This window comes from Scylla paramamosain, chromosome 42 (genome assembly GCF_035594125.1).
Source record: "Scylla paramamosain isolate STU-SP2022 chromosome 42, ASM3559412v1, whole genome shotgun sequence".
Classification (NCBI taxonomy): domain Eukaryota; kingdom Metazoa; phylum Arthropoda; class Malacostraca; order Decapoda; family Portunidae; genus Scylla; species Scylla paramamosain.
Genome location: NC_087192.1, coordinates 2,302,501 through 2,319,059, shown reverse-complemented (window position 1 = coordinate 2,319,059; position 16,559 = coordinate 2,302,501). Strand labels below are relative to the sequence as shown.

At 45.5% G+C, this 16,559-nt stretch overlaps 1 long non-coding RNA gene across 3 annotated transcripts in view; it reads left to right on the top strand.

Annotated features, from left to right (window-relative positions):
- Positions 1 to 3,397: 3,397 nt before the first annotated feature.
- The window catches only part of LOC135093261 (uncharacterized), a 70,697-nt gene continuing 57,535 nt past the window's right edge, over positions 3,398 to 16,559 (top strand). For all 3 annotated transcript variants that reach the window (XR_010263273.1, XR_010263274.1, XR_010263275.1), the window contains exons 1-2: positions 3,398 to 3,546; positions 4,169 to 4,505. This is a non-coding gene — a long non-coding RNA (uncharacterized LOC135093261). The remainder of the gene's footprint in view (positions 3,547 to 4,168; positions 4,506 to 16,559) is intronic.

Sequence of the window (16,559 nt, the reverse complement as noted above, 5' to 3'; positions counted from 1 at the left end):
TACATTTTCAGTTTGTTAACTGCCTAAATAATAAACCGTTTATTATTATTATTATTATTATTATTATTATTATTATTATTATTATTATTATTATTATTACACACACACACACACACACACACACACACACACACACACACACACACACACACACACATTAGAAAACAACTAACTTGAACCATTAGAGAGAGAAAAAAAAAAGATAAAATAAGTGATATGAACAAATAAATAAAGGCAAAGTACCATCAGACAAAACCACCAAGCAGCACCTCTTTAAATTGTAGTGCTGATCAGGCTCTCTTTGGATGAACAAATGAATAAAAAAAAAAAAAAAAAAAAGTGAACATTATGTGTATCTTCATCATCGTGTGTGTGTGTGTATAAAGTGGCCGGAGAATGACTAAGGTTGAGGAAGAAGGTAATGTGGAACTGGTGAAAATGGATTAAAAAAGTATGAGGATGAGTAAAGTGGAGGAAGGTAGGTGGAAGGAACAGGTGAAAAAGGAAAAAAAGAAGTAAGGTGGAGAAGGAAGGTGAAATGAAACAGGTGGAAAAGAAGAAGTAGGAGGATGAGGAGAGTGGAAGAAGGTAGGTAAGAGGACAGGTGAAGAAAAGGCAGGAGTAAGGTGGAGGAGGGAGGAAGGTGTGAGGAAAAGGTAGGGAAAAAGTAGGATGGAGGAAGAAGATGATGTGAGAACAGATAAAAAAAAAAAAAAAAAAATAGGAAGACGAGGAGCAGGATGAAGGGAGAAGGTACGGTAAGGATGAGGAGGATGAAGGGAGAAGGTACGGTAAGAGGAACAGGTAACAAAAAAGTAAAAAGAGCACGAGGGGTGGGGGAAGGGTAGGAAGGCGAGGTGTGAGAAACAGGTGAAAAATAAGAGGTAAAAGGTAGTGATCCAGGAACACCTCCCTATACCTGTGTTCATTAGGAGAGATCAGCACAGGAAGTCCAGGTGTGGCCTTACCCAGGTAACGCGTGTGCCAGGGGCCAGCACACCTGTGCACAGCTAACGAGCACACCTGCTGGGGAGGGGCGGGAGGGGCATGATTCAAAAGTCACCTAACCCTCTCCCGTTTTCTTTGCACTACAACCTCGTCACCACTGCTTCACTTAACTCTTTCCCGCGCCCTGACGCCCTCGACTCGTGTCGGGGAGAGTAGACGCGGGAGAATGAGAGGAAGGGAAACTTGGTGGCGTCCGTGCGTCTAGCGGGCTGAGGGTTGAGGACTGACCGCTTCTAGTCCTAACATGGTGACCCGCGTGGCGGCGCCCTCACCGCCCTGCCGCCACGTACTGACCTCTCTTCTTGGATTTTTTTTTTTAACACACAACATCCTACGGTGTGGAGTGAATGATTTACGTCGATCCTGCTCTCAGATGGCGTGGCGACGGCATGTGTGGTGTGGGCGCGGCAGTGCTTGATGGGGCGGCGGTGTGTGGCGAGGTGGCGGCGTCCAGGAGGTGGTGGTCAAGGCCTCATAATTCAAGGTCGTGTTGTGGTAATTAATAATGTACAAACATGAGTGGCGCGGCCGCCGTGGAGGGCGAGGGAGGCACTGGAGGCGTGGCGGCGGCACTGGCGGGGAAGGGCGGCCGGGGTTTAAAAACAGCATCACTCCGTGAACCGCCCCGTAAACGTTTGAATTTAAACCTCTCGCCGAACCGGTCTGGCGGGCATGGCCGAGTGACGCTCAAACGGACAGTCGGGGCGGCCGGTGCTGCCCAGGACGCCGCCCCGACAGGTGGTGTACCCACTGCCCAGCGGTGTCCTCACTGCGCCGAGCCCTACCAGGCGTGCCGTGCCCTGCGTGTCGCTGCGGGCACCTGCTTTCCTCCTTCGGGTTGCGTGCAGGTGTGGAAGGCGGGTGTGCGGACGGCGTGGGTATCGGCAGGGGTGATGTCTGGTGTCACTGGTCGCAAGGTGCTGCTCGGAGCGGGTGTAGTGAGGCGTCGTGCGTCCGCCAGCGCGGCGCACCTCGCCTTGGGGCACTTCGCCGAGAGTATCGTCTTAGGAGCATTGAAATACACATCCTCTTTGTCTGGAATGATTTAGGAGTTTTAAATGCCCTCCATTTTATCGAGAGTACTATAAGTTAAGGTCAGGGCGTCCTTGCTTCGTTATTGAGGCACTTGTCGTGACGTGCACCTGTTCCGCAGAGTCCCAGCGGCGTTCCGTACAAACAAAGACGGTATGTAATTCATTGGGCACGTAGGACCTTTGTGCTTGTGTGTGTGTGTGTGTGTGTGTGTGTGTGTGTGTGTGAAGAGGCAGGGGAGCGTGGAGCACACGAGGCCCCTGGGAGGAGCGGTCAGAGGGCGGTGGAGCGAAGAGCGAGGGCCGCGGCGGGGAGGATGGCGACCTGCGTGTGGGAGGGAGTGAAGAGGCTCCGACGAGCAACCACCTCGCAGGCGCTCGCAGGCTGACGTGACGCCTCCAAACTTGCCAGGCAGGGGAGGGCTGGTGCATGGACGAGCCCTTGGCGGTGCCCCTGGGCGTGTGTCCTGCAGGTGGATGCTGCTCACGTCGCGCTGACACCCCCGGTATTCAGATGTACTTGTTTGGAAGTGGGCGGTTTGCTGCATGGTGCATGCGCGTGGTGCATCCACACCCGCGCACCTAACTGGATGAAAACGATGATGTTCCCACAGCCTTTTGGGATTTGACACGAGCAATCGTGCGTGATGCATCTACAGTAGAGATGAGGGGGAGGGGGCGGGAGAGGAGGAAGGACCTGGAGCAGTGGTGGACAGTGCATCTTTGGTCGAGTGTGATGGGAAGGGACGGTGGGGGCGGAAGAGCCAGGCCTGAGGAAGGACGGTGGAAGAGGAAGGTAATGGGTCCATTTGGAGGGGCTCGCATGTGAGTAATGTGAGAGGCGATAGGGGAAGGGACAGGGGATGGCTGGCCGAGGACGAGCAGGTCCAGGAGTGTGAAACAGGTAGAAAACGAAGGGTGACGAGATGAGAGGACAGGGGCGCTGATTACTGTAGCGTGAGTCGAATGGAGGGAGCGTGGAAGAGCGAATGAGGGTGGTAGGGCACATTGAATAGGAATGGAGGCGGCGAAGGCAGTGGTGGACGAGGAAAGAGAGGGGGTTGAAGGGGACGTGTTGCGGTGTGGTGGTGGTGAGCGAGGGCTGCGGGGGGGCCAGGAGCCAGGACTGACGCTGGTGGGTCCTGGGACGCTGCTTTTCCTAGCGATGTTATGGGGAGTCAGTGGTGCGCAGCCTCGTAGCGTCGGCGCGCTGGCTTCTTCCAATCTGTTCTACCTTCCTGCTCGCCATTTCTACGTCTTCCATGCATGCATTCCCCGCCATCCGTGTGTGAGGTAATCCTTGAGCCAGGCACTGTAGTGCCCCAGGACACAGGGTTCCTAGGTTGTCCTGGGAAACAGGAGGAAAAATCGTTACTCGACACCCTGTTTGAGCCACGCCAAGCCGACCGCCTGAGCTCGGGTTCAGTCATAGCCGGGCGGCAGTGGGAGAGTATCGCGCGCTGCTCCCACCACAACATGTGATAAACCAGACGAGGCTATCACTCCAGTGAGAATCCTTTCAGGTTTTCGTGAAGTTTTTTGGGATATCTGATCGCTGAGAGCCGCGTGTAGTAGAAACAGTTGGCGTGTCAATGTGGGTGGCGCTCAATTAGACAATCATTCTGAAAAGCTGTCTGGCGCAGGACGACCTGGAAATAAGTGTTCAAAATCGATAGAAGTTAACGAAAAACACTGCGTGTCAGGTGATGCAAGGCGACCCAGTGTATTCCTGGAGCAGGGACGTATGTCTGTATGTGTGTGTGTGTGTGTGTGTTGTCTGTGTGAGTGAGTGTATGTGTATGTGCGCTGCAGCAGCTCGCCAGCCCTCGCTGCCTGCCTCCACCACGGACGGACCTCAGGAGTGCGAGGGTGAGCGGCGGAGGGCATCGGGTGGAGGCGCTGCCTGCCTACCTGTCCTGGCGGCTTGGAGTCCTCGCTGGTGCACTGTCCTTTGCTAATTTCCAACGCTCGCTAGATCAACGTTGCCTCGGCCTCCCTGTAGCAGCCCTGTCTCTCTCGGGCAGGAGCAACACATCCCGAGAATTGCCCTGCCCAGCCTTGTTTGTCTTATAGCACACCTTAGCCTCCCACCCAAGACCCTTATCACTAATCCCACTTTCCAATTCCAGTATACTAGATTTGACGCTTCACAGTAATAACCAGCCCGACACGGAGTAGCGTATGTGGACCTGAGCAGTGACAGACATTGATCGCGGTGCGTGGCCAGGCGGAGGATATAACGAGAAGTGAACTGTGTGAGGCTTTAAAAAGTGACGACGAAAGGAGAAAGAGAGAGAAAGAGATAAATACAAAGAAACCGAGATAAAAAAGAAGAAGCAAGTGAAGCATTTAAACACTACCATAACCTATTCACCCACTCGGAAAGACGTGAAGGGGACCGGGAATCGAAGCAGTGAAAAACCTATCAGCCTCACCTACTAGCCAGGGAGCCACCCAGCCAACCAGGTAAGAGCAGATACGTGTTCAATAGCGTGCCGTGGGAAGCTGAGCATGAAGGGACAGCAGCAGGAGCGGGTCAGTAGGTCGTACAGAGGGATGAGTGACAGGCGGGGATGCATCTAGGGCGGCTGAAGACAGATGAGTCCCCTTCTTTCCTCCCTTCCTCGCCTTTTTTGGTGTTGAGTCAGTTACCGAGGCAGTGGTGGTGGTGGTGGTGGTGGTGGTGATGGGGAGGCTGGCGGTGAGTTGAAAGAGAAATTCAGGTGAGGAGGTGGACGGAAGTGCAGCTGAGATCAATACTTTGTTGTAGACGAAGTGAGGAGAGAGAGAGAGAGAGAGAGAGAGAGAGAGAGAGAGAGAGAGAGAGAGAGAGAGAGAGAGAGAGAGAGAGAGAGAGAGAAGGGAAGTCACTGAGCTGTGGCTGACGGACATGAACGATCAACACACACACACACACACACACACACACACACACACACACACACACACACACACACACACACACACACACACACACACACACACACACACACACAAAAGAAGGACGCTTTAAATTTCCACACAGAAAGCAAATCGTCTCGAAGAAAAGAATGGCTCAGGAGAGAGAGAGAGAGAGAGAGAGAGAGAGAGAGAGAGAGAGAGAGAGAGAGAGAGAGAGAGAGAGAGAGATCGACACCACCACCACCACCACCACCACAACAACATCAAAAACAACAACAACAACAAGCACTTGAAGAGTAAAGGGGGCCGCGCCACATTTCCTACGCCACATTTCCTACAGGACACATCAAATACAAATTAAGCAGTTTTTAGAGTAGTGACATATTTCCTACAGAGATACAGCATATCTCCTACACGCAGTAGGTGTAGGAAATACGCTGGGTATCAAGTTGTTATGTAGGAAATGTGCCTGACACTTGTTTTTGTGTAGGAGCTGCGGCAGTATGGTGCATCCGGCATAACTCCTACATTTATACTGTCATATCTCCTACAAGTAAAAAATATGATTGTAAAAACTGGAAGGCACATGAATTAAAATGGCACTTTTTATTTTTCAGTAAAACTTACATATATAAAATATGGCATTACAATGATATTTTTTTTCATTTCTCACTAAAACGTACGTATATATATAAAAAAAAAATTACTATGGCACATTTTAAACGTAAACTTCAAGCCTGTCTTGAATGGCAGTACGACAAGTGGGACATGTTGCCGGGTTGTTAGCATCTGCTGCTGATACAAGGATAGTTATGCAATCTGCACAGAAGGAGGCATGTCGGCAGGGCAAAAGAACAACTGTCCTTTCCCTTCGCCTTAAGCAGATGCTGCACCGAAGTTCGGGAGGAACATCTTGAGTACCAGCTGCGTTGTCAGGGCCTTGATGCTCATCCCCACTTTCATCAGCACTGTCTCCAGGAAGTTGAAATGCTGAAACAGAGCTATCAAATGTGTAAGCGACAGCATTAATGTATTGGGTTAATGTGTATGTGCCATTCTGTAATTGTTCTTTCAAGTTCTGCCTGCGCTCAATGTTTCTGACAAACTTCTCCTTTTTCTGACGAGTGATGTCCAAGCCAGCATCCACACGTTCAATGTCCTTAGTTGTGTCTGTTATCAGATTATTCAGATGTGTGAGGAAAGTGTAAATGTTTGGCTTGTGCTGGCGGACAATGGCTTTCAGTCTGCTGTGGTACGACTCTGCATCATTGTTAGTTCCACGAGAAAATTCGAAGACAGATAACCGTTGTGGAGTGACTTTTCGAATCCAGTACTCTGTGATGTAGGTTTTGAATGCAGTAATTTTTGGCTGGGAATGATCATTCAAGTCAAAATTTTCTTGGAACAGAGAGTCAACTGCTTCATGCATCTGGTTGGCTGGCACATAACTTAGTGTCATGATCTTTTTGACCCACTTATTAAACTGTTTGTTGTCTTTGTAAAGTTCAGTTAGCCCCAGTTTCTGAATTTTCCGGTACAGGTTTTGTGAAAAGTGGAACTGACAGCCTCCAATCTGAACCTGTGGCCAGCAAGAGCGAATTGCTTTACCAGAACTGCTTTCAAAATCACCCATTGCTTGTTCAGGATTCAGGTTGGGGATGAGTTCCTTCACTCTTTGCATTGTGATATCATACAACTTTTTAGACTTTGATGTCATCAAGGTGAAGATGAGTGGGAATGAATGACCTTTGTAAAATCCAAGTAATGTGAAGAGCTGGTAGAAGAGTGCAGGCACAGTGTAAAAAGTACCATCAAAATTCCATTCCTTAATTGTGGTCATCAGTGGTACCAGGGTTAGAGAATAAAAATAATTGCCAAATGACCACTTCCCTGATCTGTGACGACAGATCTGAAGTTTACGTTAAAGGCCTGGGCCTCTAAGCTTTCTAGAATGTTGGCGCACTCCTCTGCAGTGTGTGGTTGCCTCGGTTGAATTCGGCGCTTGGCTCGAAGCATGCTTCGCTCTACAGATGAGAAAGACACATCTGCTCCATGTTGGTGATGTCTTGTTACCCGCCTGAAGATCTCGGAGTTGCTGGTAGAGCCCACATCCTCAGCAGCCTTCATCTTGAGAGTGTTCCTCAGATCTGTTGCAGCATAGTCGGATGATTCATGGTTGTGACCTTGCGTTGCTCTGATGACACCAGTTGTCTGTAAAATATAACTGCTTAATAATTCGAACAACACCTAACACCACCATCATCACCAGTGACTCTGCCAGTGATCTCCATCGTTTTAACGGAAAACCTTTAGCAGTGAAGTTGATTAAATCTTACCAAACTCCTGGTCTATAACATTTTACAACTGTTCTTACCTCCGACAATACGGCTCTTCCTCCACAGTTGGGGTGATGAATGCAACGCAGGTATAGTTTGTTGTTTCTTGCCACATTTCGGAGGTACCGGAATCCAGAGTTGTCTTTGTAAACCACTGCATTGAAGCGGATGTTCCCCTCAATACTAGCCATGCTTGGTCCAGGCGCAATCGAGTACAATAATGCCGTCTGTCCCGTCGAATGGAGAAAAAATACTGCTGGGTCGAGACTAAACTCGACCCATGATGTCTGAATGTGAACGATACTACGCCGAACGGATGTATAACAACTTATCTACTTGTTGACTAGTCAAGGTCGGCAGGAGTGTACTGAGCCAGAAGCTCCGAGTGCAGAGGCGCCAAGCTAGGGGGTGCGCCTGTAGGAGCAATGTAGGAGATGTGACAACATATTATTGTGTGTAGCAGATATGCTGTATCCTTGTAGGATATGTGACAGAACAGGTTTTTGAGTGTAGGAGGTATGCTGTATCTCTGTAGGAAATATGGCATTACTCTAAAACTGGTGTATTTAAAGGATATTTGACCTGGAGGGTAGTCATTTTATGTGTAGGATATATGACGGATACTTGTTTTTGTGTAGGAAATATGACCATCTATGTGTAGGATATGTGGCAGTACTCCAGTTATTGTAGGCTTGTAGGAGAAGTGACTACGCCCCGAGTAAAGCAGTGAGGTCAGTCAAGCAGGCAGGGGCAGGGCTAGGCAGTGACACTTCACCTCCCCTGCTGCTCCCTGCCACCACTACACATAAGCAGGGTGTTAAGAGAGGGACACGCATATAGATAAAGCGGTAATGTGTTCTTACTAATTGCCTGGCACATAGCAAAGAGGCCAGAGAGAGAGAGAGAGAGAGAGAGAGAGAGAGAGGGGGGAAGCTCTTGTATCGAACTGTGTCGGTTGAGGGAGCGCTGTCCCCCTCTCTCTCTCTTTCTGTACCCCCTTCCCACACTCTCTCTCTCTCTCTCTCTCTCTCTCTCTCTCTCTCTCTCTCTCTCTCTCTCTCTCTCTCTCTCTCTCTCTCTCTCAGCTTCCACCGTTTCTAGTTGTCGACTTACTCAGAGGTTTCGTGTAGGAGAGAGAGAGAGAGAGAGAGAGAGAGAGAGAGAGAGAGAGAGAGAGAGAGGATGCATAAAATTAATAGAAACGTATTCATCGAGAAGAACTCAGCAGATTGTTTTAGTATTCTCCTCCTCCTCCTCCTCCTCCTCCTCCTCCTCCTCCTCCTCCTCCTCCTCCTCCTTTCAATAAGCAATGTATTTTGACAACTGCTCATTCAAATATTCTCGTAGTTTCGTTCACGTCTCGTTGATGATCACACACACACACACACACACACACACACACACACACACACACACACACACACACACACACACACAGTTAGTCAGTTTATTTATTTATTTTTTCTTTATGGTTTTCTGCGTTGGTATCATGTATGGTGTCCTCTCTCTCTCTCTCTCTCTCTCTCTCTCTCTCTCTCTCTCTCTCTCTCTCTCTCTCTCTCTCTCTCTCTCTCTCTCATATGATTCTGTGGTTTCTCTTACTGTCATTCCTTTTATTTATTTATTTATTTATTTATTTATTTATTCTTTTTTTATATTTATGCGTCTTTTTTTGTTCAGTTCTGTTGCTTTGTTGATTTCACTTGTTTATTCTTACTTTTTTCTTTTCTTTTTTGTTTCGCTGCAAATTTGGCGTATTTATCATTATCAATTCGTTTCGTTCGTTTTTTCTTCTTGTTCCTCTTGTTTGTGTTCTTTTGTTCCTTTTTGGTTCGTCTTTTTCGTCTCCTTATCCACATTTTTTCTTTATTTCTTTCTCTCTCTTAGGTTTCTTCTTCTTGTCTTTCTCCTCCTTCTTCTCCTTCTCCTCCATCTTTCTTTCGTTGCTCTTCCTAACCTTTCGGAAACACTCACTTGGTTAGTCATCTTATCTTCAACACCCACATGCACAACATTCTATTACTCATCAGTATTTCTGTCATTTTTCCCTCAATTTCCTTTAACTACTATCATTTTCCTTGTTAGTTCTCTTTTACTTCTATTTTATCCTTCTTTTATGTTTTTTTCCTTCATCTTTTCCTTTGTTTTCCCTTAGATTTTTCCTGCTGTTTAATCGTGTTTTCCTTCTAGAGAGAGAGAGAGAGGGGGGGATAGATAGGGAGGAAGAGGTGATGATAATGGGAATGAAAGAAAGGGGAGAGTAATGGGGAGGAAGGGAAAGTAAGATGGATCTGTTGGGGAGGAAGAGAAGGAGGAGAAAACTGTTGGGGAGGAAGGAAAGGGGAGAAAAACTGTATTGGGAGGGAGGGAAGGGAAGACTAGACGAGCTTTTGTGTGAGGAGGAAAGGAAGAGGAGAAATATTGTGTTGGGGAGGAAGAGAAGGGAAGTTGGTCGCGTTGGGGAGGGAGGAAAGGGGAGAAACATGCTTATCGGAAAGAAGGGAAGGGGAGAAAATTGTGTTGGGGAGAAAAAGGGAATATATCGTGTGTTGGGATGGAGGGAAGGGGAGGAAACTGGGTTGGGGAGGAAAGGAAGAGGAGAAAAATTGTATGCTGTGGGGAGGAAGAGAAGGGAAGACTATGTGGTGTGGGGAGGAAGGGAAGGGAAAACGAGCTGAATTTGTGTGGGGAGAAAAGGAAGGGGAGAAAACTATGTTGGGGAGGAAGAAAAGGAAGTTTTTCTCACTGGGGAGGAAAAAAGAGAATATTTTGTGCTGAGGAGGAGGAGAAGGGAAGATTACGTTGTGTTAGAAGGAAGTTAATGGAGGGGAGCTTATTTTGTGTTGGGGAGAAGGAAGAAGGGGAGATTAAATTGTTTCTAAAAAGACACAAAGGACTGATATACGGTGTGTGTTTTGGGGAGGAGAAGAGGAGAAAGGGAGATGATTATGTTGGGGAGAAATTGAAGAATAGGAGAAATCTTGTGTTGGGGAGAAAGAGGAGGGGAGAAACTTGTGTATAAGAAAAGGTGAGGTTTGGGGAGGAAAGGAAGGGGAGAGATGATTGTTGGAATGGGAGTGAAGGGAAGAAGCTTGTGTGATGGGGAGGAAGGGAAGGGGTGCGTTGGAGGAAGGTAGGGGAGAATGTTGGGATGTGGGGAGGGTGATGGGGGAAGCAGCATCCGGAGAGGGGCAGTAGAGTATCCCTTGCCTGCCCTCACTTTTTCCTCCTCCTCCTCCTCCTCCTCCTCCTCCTCCTCCTCCTCCTCCTCCTCCTCCTCCTCCTTTTTTATCGTCGTTTTCTTTCATTCAGCTTTTTTATTTTATTTATATTTCTTGTATTCATTATCATTTATTCATTTATTTATTCATTACTTTGTTTTTTGTTTTTTTGTCTTCTATTTCCTTACATTGTCATCCTTTCTCCTCCTCCTCCTCCTCCTCCTCTTCCTCCTCCTTTTCCTCTTCATCTCCCCCAGGCATGTCCCGTGGGAACTGATACAGACAACGGGGAGGGGGGCGGGGAGGAATGAGGGAGGGGGTGAAAGGTAAGATGCAGGTTCCGGCGGGGAGGTAACCATAGGGGTGCTTGGGGCGATGGAGGGGGGAGGGGATGGGTGGGGAGAGGGGAGAGGAGGATGTATGCCCTCCCTTCCCTTCTCCCTTACCCATTCTACGTATTCTTCCCATTGTCTGGATATTTGTCTTCCTCCTCCTCCTCCTCCTCCTCCTCCTCCTCCTCCTCCTCCTCCTCCTCCTCCTCCTCCTCCTATCTCATTCACGCATTCATTTACATTCATTCTCTCTTCCCCTCATTTTTTTATCTATTTATTTATTTATTTTTTTGTCTCATTCACTCAATCTTCGTTCATCCAGATACAGTAACAATTCTCTCTCTCTCTCTCTCTCTCTCTCTCTCTCTCTCTCTCTCTCTCTCTCTCTCTCTCTCTCTCTCTCTCTCTCTCTCTTTCAGCGGATGTGCAGGTGTATGGGATATATGATTGGAGGGGAGGAGGAGGAGGAGGAAGAGGAGGAGGAGGAGGAGGAGGAGAGGAGGAAGGGAAATGCGCTATCATGTTTAAATGGCGTCAAAAGTTTACCAGTCCTAACCCAACCCTCCTTCCGTTTCCTCCTCCTCCTCCTCCTCCTCCTCCTCCTCCTCCTCCTCCTCCTCCTCCTCCTCCTCCTGGCTATCTTATCTTATTACCTCATACCTACTTTCCTTCCTTCTCCTCTTTCCTCTATATCTGTCTACTGAGAGAGAGAGAGAGAGAGAGAGAGAGAGAGAGAGAGAGAGAGAGAGAGAGAGAGAGAGAGATTTTTTACTTGTTCTCCTTTTCTTTTTCATTTTATCTGTTTCTCCTCTCCTTTTCCTTCATTTCATTATTTCTTTCCTCTTCTATACTTCCTTCTTCCCCTTTTTCCTGTTCTTTCTTCCTTTTCCTTTTCTTTCCTTCTTTTCTTTTGTCTCCTCTCCTTTCCTTCTCCCTTCCTTCTCTTCCTTCATTTCTTTTCAGTTTTCCTTGCTGCACCAGTCTTTATTCTTCTCCTTTTCCTCTCTCCCCTCTTCCTTTTTCTGTTTTTTTTTCCGTTTTTCTCTTACCTGTTCGCCTTCCTTTTCTTCCCTGCATTAAATCTCTTTCTCTTGCCTTCTCCTCTTCCCTGATTCTTACTTCCCACCTTTTTCTTTTTCCCTTCATCTCTTTTTCGCTCCCTTTTTCTTTTCTGGCTATCTCCCTTCCTCCTTCGTGTTCCTCCCTTCCCTCACCCTCTTCGCAATCCTCTTCTTACTTATCTTCCCCTCTTCCCCCTCTCTTCTTTCACCTCCTCCTCCTCTCTGCGTCGTTTACTTTGTAGTGACATAGAGAAGACAGGAGAAGTGAAGGGAGGGGAAGAAGAAGAGGGGAGGAGGAGGAGGAGGAGGAAGAGGAGGAGGAGGAGGAAGGGAAAGGCTGTGAAAACGATTTAAAACACTTAGGAAAACAGGCCTGAAATATGTGCCTTCCTTCTTTCCTTCCTTCCTTCCTTCCTTCCTTCCTTCCTTCCTTCATCTTTCTCTTCCCTCTCCTTCCCTCCTTTCTTCGTTTTCTCTTCCTCTATTACCCAGTTTACCCTTTCCTTTTTATTTATCTATTTTTTCGTTTTTCTTTTCATTTTTATCTCTCTCTCTCTCTCTCTCTCTCTCTCTCTCTCTCTCTCTCTCTCTCTCTCTCTCTCTCTCTCTCTCTCTCTCTCTCTCTCACATATATTGTTTACTTTGATTTCTTTTGATTCTCCGTATAATCATCATCATTACCTTCTTCTTCTTCTTCTTCTTCTTCTTCTTCTTCTTCTTCTTCTTCTTCTTCTTCTTCTTCTTCTTCTTCTTCTTCTTCTTTTTCCTCCTCCTCCTCCTCCTCCTCCTCCTCCTCCTCCTCCTCCTCTAGTTGTTCTCAGCGCTCCTAATTAAGGCTGCAGGATAAACCGCCATGCTATCGTACCATCTACCTGACAATTACCGTACGCAGGAACTTGGGTATCGTATTTTGGCTTACAAGTGTCGTACTGTATATCACTTTCACTTATTTCTGTCCACCTATTCTGTTTTCTTCTCTCATGTCCTCTCCTTCTCTCTTTTTTTTCCTTTCCTTCCCTTTTTTTATTCCTTTTTCTTTTTTTCTTCTTTTGTTCATCTAGGTATCCTGTTCTGTCTTCTCGCCTCCTTTCTTTTTCCTTCTTTTCTTTTTGTTTCCCTTTCTTTTCTTTTTTCTTTTTTCCTTGTTTTTTTTTCTTTCCTTCGTTTCTTTTTTTCTTTTTCTTTTTTTTTTCTTATTCCTTTTTCTTCTCCTTTCCCTTCCCTTTTCAATTCTCCCCTTCCCTTCTTACTTCTCTTCTCTTCTCCTCTTCTCTTCTTATCTTTTCTATTTTCGCTATTCTATCTATCATCATCTATTCACTGTTCTATTGTTCTGTAATGTTTGTCATTGTTCTATGTTCTAATTCCCTTTCGTTATATTATGTCTTATTTCGTCTCTTTCTACGTATTTCATTCTGTTTGGTAACCTTTTTTTTTTCTTTCGTTCTTTCTGTTTTGTTTTTCTTTTCTCTTTATTTCTTTTTTTATTGTGTTTTTATCTGTTCCCCTTGTTTTATCGTTCAGTTCTATAGTGTTTTCTTGTCTTTCCTTCTCTCTCTCTCTCTCTCTCTCTCTCTCTCTCTCTCTCTCTCTCTCTCTCTCTCTCTCTCTCTCTCTCTCTCCTTATTTTCGAACTGATGAAAAGTTAAGACAGAAATAACAGGACGAATATAGAAAATATTACAAATGGAAAGAGGAAGAGGAAGAGGAAGAGAGTTTAAAATGAAAAATATTGACATCATTGAAGAGGAAAATATTTGAATTGAGAGGCAAAAAAAAAAATAAATAAATAATCACAATGAGGAAAACAAAGAGGAAAGAGGAAGAGGTAATGGGGAAAAAAAGAGGAGTGTGCATCACCGTCTAATTGGATGAATATTGAAGAGGAAGAAGAGGAAAAGTTAATACAGAGACAACAGGAAGATTTAAAGAGGAAGAGGGAGAAGAAGAAGAGAAGGAAAAGTAACTATTTATAAAAACAGTACCGGTGATAGAAGGAAGATCGAAGGAGGAAGAGGAAAAAGAAGAAGAAGAAGAGGAGGAGGAAAAATAATGGTAGAGAAAAATTGAAGGAGGAAGAGGAATAAAAGGAAAAAGAGTGTCTATTCATATTTTGAAAGAAGAAGAGAAAAAAACAGGTATAAACAATGAAAAAAAGAGATAAATTACAAGAAGAGGAGAAAAATAAAATAATACGAAAGAAAATAATTAAAAAGTATATACGAAAAAAAAGAAGAAAAGAAAGAAGAAAAAGGATGTTTATTGGTGTTTTTGAGTGTTAATACTGACAGCCAATCAGATCACGTATTTGCAAGGCGTCAACCAATAGGAGCCAGTGTTTGCATAGGCACTGGGAGGTCATTGGCTAGAAGGGCTTTGAAACGAGCCAATCAGCGTCTAGCGTTGAGAGAGAGAGAGAGAGAGAGAGAGAGAGAGAGAGAGAGAGAGAGAGATAATATGCAACATAGTAATAATAATGATAGTGATGAAGGAGAAAGTAAAATATATAGAATGGAGAGAAAGAAAAAAAGAAGAAAAGGAAAAAAAGAAAGAGAGAGAATAGATGAAATGTAGATAGAAAAGAAAAATTTGTATGTAAGTCACGGAGAGAGAGAGAGAGAGAGAGAGAGAGAGAGAGAGAGAGAGAGAGAGAGAGAGAGAGAGAGAGAGAGAGAGAGAGAAAGTGATAAATTGTGTAGCAGCCGTGAGTTGGGAGAGGAGATAAGAGGGAGAAGGAAGAGGAAAGGAGAGGGAGAGGGACAGGTGTAGATGGACGAGAGAGAGAGAGAGAGAGAGAGAGAGAGAGAGAGAGAGAGAGAGAGAGAGAGAGAGAGAGAAAGTCAGGATATAGGAAAGAAGAAAGAAAGGTGGAGGAGAAGAAAAGAATGAAGAGGAGCTGGAAGTAGAGGAGAATAAGAGGAGGAGGAGGAGGAGGGACAGCAAAATAGTGAGAGGAGGAGGAGGAGGAGGAAGAGGAAGAGAAGGAGGAGGAGTAGTTGAGCAGAAGAAAAAAGTGAGGAAGGCAAAGCAGAAAGGAGAGTGATAATCTATTTTGAGAGAGAGAGAGAGAGAGAGAGAGAGAGAGAGAGAGAGAGAGAGAGAGAGAGAGAGAGAGAGAGAGAGAGAGAGAGATTTAAGGAAGGATATGGAGGAAGGGGAGAAAAGGATAAATCTTTACAAACGATTTTAACTGTCACAAGAGAGAGAGAGAGAGAGAGAGAGAGAGAGAGAGAGAGAGAGAGAGAGAGAGAGAGAGAGAGAGAGAGATTAAAAGTAAAAAAAAGGAGAAATTTCATTATAAAGCAGGAAACTGGAGGAAAGACTTATGCTAGCAACTCCTCCTCCTCCTCCTCCTCCTCCTCCTCCTCCTCCTCCTCCTCCTCCTCCTCCTCCTCCTCCTCTTCTTCTTCTTCTTCTTCTTCTTCTTCTTCTTCTTCTTCTTCTTCTTCTTCTACCACCACCACCCCCACCACCACCACTACTACTACTACTACTACTACTACTAAATAGAATAAAAACGACAAATGAGAAAGAAGTAAAAAAAAAATGAATTGAAAGGGGCAAGGAGAAGGAAGAGAAAGGAATAAAGAGAGAAAGAGAAGAGGAAGAAGAGAATTAAAAGATATCATTATGTTATTTAATTATTGTGATTTGAAGGTGTATTAAAATTTGTATCTTATGATTTTGCACGTTTTCTTTGTTTAAATTCGCTTCTCGTTTTCTTTCAGGTGTGTGTTCCTGTTTTGTTTTGATTGGCGAGTGTCTGCCGTGCAAAGTAAGAGAGAGAGAGAGAGAGAGAGAGAGAGTTTCCGTTTATATGTAACTTTCTTTGTTTATAGAAATTATGTGGAGTATAGGAGGAGGAGGAGGAGGAGGAGGTGGAAGAGAAAGAAGTGGATGAGAGAAAATAGAATGAAAAGTGACAAAGTAAATATTCTCATTGCCAGGTTCTTTGTTCTTCCTAATCTCCGCTTTACATCTCTCTCTCTCTCTCTCTCTCTCTCTCTCTCTCTCTCTCTCTCTCTCTCTCTTTTCTTCATATTTTCTTTTTTTCTTTTTCTTATTTTCTTCTTGTATTTTTCATTAATCCTTTTTTTTTGTGATAAATCTTTTTTCCTTGTTTTTCTTCCCTTTTCCATCTTTTCTAATTCTTTTTCATTCTTTCACTTCCCTTCCCTTCTTTCCTTTCCTCTTCCCTTTCCGTCTCTTCTCTTCTATTCTCCCTTTCATCGCGCCTCTTCAATTCCTTCTTTTCCCTAACATCCTTTCCTTTTTCATTTTATTCTTCCTTTCTCCTCCCTTCCTTTCTTTTTTTCATTCCCTCTTTCCTCCTCTTCCTCTTCATCCAGTTTTATCTCTTTCGTCTCATTCCTTTTATTTATTTATTTTTTCTTCCCTCACTCCCTTTCCTTCCCATCCCCTCCTCCCCTCCCCTCCCTCCCCTCCCCTCCCCTGCCCTTCTCCCTGTCAATCAATTTCCACAAGTTTGGTAGTGTTGTCTTGAGAGAGAGAGAGAGAGAGAGAGAGAGAGAGAGAGAGAGAGAGAGAGAGAGAGAGAGAGAGAGAGAGAGAAGGCAGTCTTTGAGGTTTCTATAGCTTCTACTCTCTCTCCCTCTCTCTCTCTCTCCCTCTCTTTCTCCTCTCCTCTCATCTCTCTACTTCTCTCCCT